This window comes from Ictalurus furcatus, chromosome 16 (assembly GCF_023375685.1).
Source record: "Ictalurus furcatus strain D&B chromosome 16, Billie_1.0, whole genome shotgun sequence".
Classification (NCBI taxonomy): Eukaryota; Metazoa; Chordata; class Actinopteri; order Siluriformes; family Ictaluridae; genus Ictalurus; species Ictalurus furcatus.
Genome location: NC_071270.1, coordinates 8,518,305 through 8,524,304, shown reverse-complemented (window position 1 = coordinate 8,524,304; position 6,000 = coordinate 8,518,305).

The window sequence follows — 6,000 nt, the reverse complement described above, 5'->3', positions numbered from 1 at the left end:
CACTCAGAAGCCGCGCTGCAGTCCCATCTGCCGGCGAGGGCATAACATTTTGTATGTGCACCAACTCACGGTCCCCAACGGGGGGGGGGGGAAAAACAGAAACCCAAGCGCTTGGTAAAGTTTTGAACATTTAAAAAAAGGTTGAAGTTCTTAAATCCATAACTATATTGTTAATTGTGTTAAGGTAAAACCATCTGAGGCATTGGGTAACTCTGGTATGTTCTTTTGTGAGGAAGAAATGAGTATTTGAGTTTACTTGTATAAATTTGTCTACTATACATTCATACTGTTTGAGTTTTTGAGACTAAAGCATAGGGGGATTTTTAAGAAAACATAAAACAAATAGGAAAGATTTGAATACAGCACAGAAAAAAAAACAAAATATTGGAAAAATAAATGTATTTTTGTTATACATATTACTTGGCTGCTTTGAACTTTTCCAATGTAATAAGGTTTGAATATATTTGACATACTTGATATTTGTTTCTGGGGAATACCCATATAGCTCAGTGCGTGAGTGAGGTAATTCTTCAGTGGAGGCACCACTGTTATTTCTTGATTAAATCATTTCTATACATTTATGCCTGTGATAATATCGTCTGCTGGTAAATAGAGGTTAGCCAATTCAACATCAACTGCTAAGTACTCAGGATCCTGTTAATTAAAACCTTTTAAAGTAGTAACCTCATCTAATATTACACTTCCAGCGCCAGGAAGGGGTTACATACATATATGTATGTGTGTGTGTGTGTATGTATGTATGTGTATATATATATATATATATATATATATATATATATATATATATATTACACATATATACATACACACACATATACATGCATACATACATACATACATATTCACATACATGCAGATACACAGTATCTCACAAAAGTGAGTACACCCCTCACATTTTTGTAAATATTTGATTATATCTTTTCATGTGACAACACTGAAGAAATTACACTTTGCTACAATGTAGTGAGTGTACAGCTTGTATAACAGTGTAAATTTGCTGTCCCCTCAAAATAACTCAACACACAGCCATTAATGTCTACACCGCTGACAACAAAAGTGAGTACACCCCTAAATGAAAATGTCCAAATTGGGCCCAGAGTGTCAATATTTTGTGTGGCCACCATTATTTCCCAGCACTGCCTTAACCCTCTTGGGCATGAAGTTCACCAGAGCGTCACAGGTCCTCTTCCACTCCTCCATGACAACATCACGGAGCTGGTGGATGTTAGAGACCTTGGGCTCCTCCACCTTCCATTTGAGGATGCCCCACAAATGCTCAATAGGGTTTAGGTCTGGAGACATGCTTGGCCAGTCCATCACCTTCAACCTCAGCTTCTTTAGCAAGGCAGTGGTCGTCTTGGAGGTGTGTTTGGGGTCGTTATCATGCTGGATTACTGCCCTACGGCCCGGTCTCTGCTTCAGTATGTCACAGTACATGTTGAGATTCATGGTTCCCTCAATTAACTGTAGCTCCCCAGTGCCAGCAGCACTCATGCAGCCCCAGACCATGACACTCCCACCACCATGCTTGAGTGTAGGCAAGACACACTTGTCTTTGTACTCCTCACCTGGTTGCCGCCACACACGCTTGACACCATCTGAACCAAATAAGTTTATCTTGGTCTCATCAGACCACAGAACATGGTTCCAGTAATCCATGTCCTTAGTCTGCTTGTCTTCAGCAAACTGTTTGCGGGCTTTCTTGTACATCATCTTTAGAAGAGGCTTCCTTCTGGGATGACAGCCATGCAGACCAATTTGATGCAGTATGCGGCGTATGGTCTGAGCACTGACAGGCTGACCCCCCACCCCTTCAACCTCTGCAGCAATGCTGGCAGCACTCATACATCTATTTGCCAAAGACAACCTCTGGATATGACGCTGAGCACGTGCACTCAACTAATTTGGTCGACCATGGCGAGGCCTGTTCTGAGTGGAACCTGTCCTTTTAAACCGCTGTATGGTCTTGGCCACCATGCTGCAGCTCAGTGTCAGGGTCTTGGCAATCTCCTTATAGCCTAGGCCATCTTTATGTAGAGCAACAATTCTTTTTTTCAGATCCTCAGACAGTTCTTTGCCATGAGGTGCCATGTTGAACTTCCAGTGACCAGTATGAGGGAGTGTGAGAGTGATGAAACCAAATTTAACACACCTTCTCCCCATTCACACCTGAGACCTTGTAACACTAACAAGTCACATGACAACGGGGAGGGAAAATGGCTAACTGGGCCCAATTTGGACATTTTCACTTAGGGGTGTACTCACTTTTGTGAGATTCTGTGTGTATATCTATATATATATCTATATATATATCTATATATATATATCTATATATATGTATGTATATGTATGTATATGTGTGTGTGTAACGACACGGGATTGGAGGCAGAAGCAATCGCAGATCAGCGTCTTTGTTTGAAACTTAAACAAGGAAACGTAGTCTAGACAGGAACAGATGATCAAGCTTTAAACATGAAAACTGGATATGAGGCATGGAACAGAAACCGGACACAAGCACAAGACCGCTTAGCACACATAACGCATTCACCATTCAAACACTCAGTTAACGTAAATACTGCATACCATGCACAGCAACACATGGGGTTTAAATAACCAACATAATCAAGCTGAAACACAGATAGCTGGGGCAAATTAAAGACACACCCTCGAACATCAACCAATGCTTAAACGAGGGGAAATCCAAAACAAACAAAGGCGCGTGTCCATATACAAAAGTCTCGTGCACGCGTGCTCTCTAAAGCCACGCGTGCATGTCGATGCTGAATATAATATTTTTAGAAATTCATTAGCAGCAAAAATGCAATAGAATCAGTGCAAATATTTCAGTGGGTCTGGGATGGTGTTCGGTTCAGTGTGTGTGTGTGTCAGTCCAGTCTCTGATTTTTGAGGAGTCTGATGGCTTGGGTCAAGAAGCTGTTGCACAGTCTGTCCGTTAGGGCCCGAATGCTTTTGTTCCTTTTTCCAGACTGCAGGAGAGTGAGGAGTGTGTGTGAGGGGTGTGTGGGGTCATCCACAATGCAGGTGGAGGGACGAGAGACCCCGATGATCTTCTCAGCTGTCCTCACTATCCACTGCAGGATCTTGCAAGCCGATAAGTTGCAATTTCCGAACCAGGCAGTGATGCAGCTGCTCAGGATGCTCTCAATAATTCCCCTGTAGAATGTTGTGAGGATGGGAGGTGGGAGATGGGCTTTTTTCAGCCTTTGCAGAAAGTAGAGTTGTGGCTGGGCTTTCTTGGTTATGGAGCTGGTGTTGAGGGACCAGTTGAGGTTCTCAGTCAGGTGAACACCAAGGAATTTGATGCTCTTGACAATCTTTACTCCTGCATGTCCTGATTCCCTGAGAAGTTCTCCTGCATTCTGGTAATTTCAATGACCCACGACTCCCTTTTTGCCTTAGCCCAGCTGTGCTGGTGCATGACTTCCTGGTTACATTGTGATATTTCTGAGTTGGACTTGTGTCAGTTAATAAACTTGCCTATGGCAGTGAAAGAATTCTGTTATTGGTCTGTGGGCGGTGACAGTTGGATGATGAATTGATGGTCCTGTGTGTTACGCCACGGCAATCTCGCAGCTGCAGTTCACAACGTGCAGTGCCGCCCACGGACATGGCGGAAGAGAACTACACTTCCCAGCCATGCCTGCGCTCGAGTTTGCCGGAGTTCTCATTATGAACACCTGCACTACATCTAAAGTTATAAAAGGGCCTCGTTAACGTCAGCCGCTTGCGAAGTAACCATTCAGCAGCCTCATCTCTGTTTGTTTACCAAGCCTTATTGTTAAATACGTTTACCTGGTTGTCAGTATCTGCTTGTCCCTAGACTACGCTTTTGCCTACGCCCCGTATAACCTGATTACCTGATTGATCCTGACTCTGATCTCGTTCTGTGTTCCGTCTGTTGTCCGTCCCACGTTATCTCAATCGCCAATCCACGTTTGTTTCTGCCAACGTGTCGTAACACTGTGGCACTAGCTGTTTTTTAATATTAAAGTCTTTTTGAGTGTTTTTATCTACATGTCCAAAGTTAAAGGGATTATTAAAATTAAAAAGGAGATTATTATTAAAATAAAAATAATAATAATAAAACAAAAACAATTTAAAAAAATAATTTAGTGACATTGAATGAATGCCATTAATTTCCTGTAAAATTAACAATCATACTGATGGTTGTTTCCTGTTTCTGCACAAGGTTTACGGTTATGTCCCTAATAAATTTTACTGTTAAAGAAGCTCACAGGAGCACACAGTAAAAATAACAGGAAAATAATGGCAACCCTAATGCCAGTTGATTCCTGTTATTTTACGGGGCACTTTTTTTTACAGTGGGACCCTCCTCTGCATAGGAATCCCTAGCCATATTCTTTAAGGATACAATGACAAAGTTGTAATATCACAGCATCTTTTGTTAAAAAAAGGCATTATATGCATTATACCTCAATGAGCCTCCTAGCATTTTCTACTTCTGTTACAGCGGAAGTAATCTCTTCATCTTCATATTCCAGTGCAAATTACTAATGATGTTTAGTCTAGCAAACAGCAGCAATAACTGAACACAATAAATCACTTACAACTGTGGCAGGCTGCGCTGTTGCAGGAGGATCAATTAATATGTTGTGTCCATCAGCAACTGTAAGAAAATAAATCCAGTAAGATGCTCAGTGCTCAAACAAATACAAGTAATACACAAAAAGACACAAGGAACATCTAGTAAGAGCACTAGAATTAAGGTTACAGTACACACCATATGCTGTAAAATAAAATAAGCATACATAACACAAGTGAAACAGTGACAAAATAATTGCAAAAAACATTTTTCAAATGGTGCTATGACAGTGTTGATGGTCATCTTAAGTGTTAAAGGATAAATGACTTAAAGCACTGGAAACTTAAATAAGTTGAAATATGCTACACCTACATTTTACCAAGACACTTGTGTCATGGGAGGTAGCAGACTCTGATGAGAGTCAGCAATTGATTAAGGGACAGTGCCAGCTCCTCGGTGGAGTGAGGGAAGGTGGTGGTGGACCCCTACCTGTTTACCAAGCCTTAGCCTTCTTCCTGTTGGCTACACAGAAGAGAGAAAATTTAATATAGAACACTAGGGCAATTACAGTTAAGGAAATTTTTGAAATATTACCTTTTTGGAGAATGTTGGTGTTTCAATTTTGAGTTGGCTCCAAGTTCTTTTTTCTTTTTAAACCAGAAGGATTACACTTGATAAAATAAGAAGCCTATATTATTATTAGCCAATGTAGCCTACTAATATACAATGTTAAGAAATTGATGGAGGGCAAAAATTAAATCTAAAAGGTTCAATGTTCATTTTTGCATCATAATGAAAGAGAACTTTTCATATATTGAAAACTGAAAAAACTCACGCATTTATTCAATCTGTTATTTATTTTTTTAATATCTGTTAGTCTTTCTCTCCTTTGCCGATGCAACAGTATTCCTTTTTAAAATATAACTATCTTAAATTCTTCGTACTCATGCATTAAAATCTCCAATGCTTTGCTGAAGTATGCAGCTCACTTTCTGCTGTGTTGTCTGGCTTTGCTGAAACATACAGCTGTGTGTCACCAGAATAACAGTGGAAGCTAATTCCATGTTTACGAATAATTTGACCTAGAGGTAGCATATATAGGGTAAAAAGCAGTGGGCCTAAAACAGAACCTTGTGGAACACCAAATTTAACCTCAGTATGCTAGAAGTCGCCAATTATATCTACGAACTGATAGCGATCGGTCAAATGAGATCTGAGCCAGGAGAGGGCCGTTCCCTCAATGCCAACAACATTTTCTAGTCTATCAAGGAGAATAGTATGATCAATTGTATCAAAAGCTACACTAAGTTCAAGTAACACAAGCAAGGAGACGAGTAGTAGATTGTTTACTACTTTAACTAGCGCTGTCTCTGTGCTATGATGAGGCCTATATCCTGACTGATACATTTCATAAA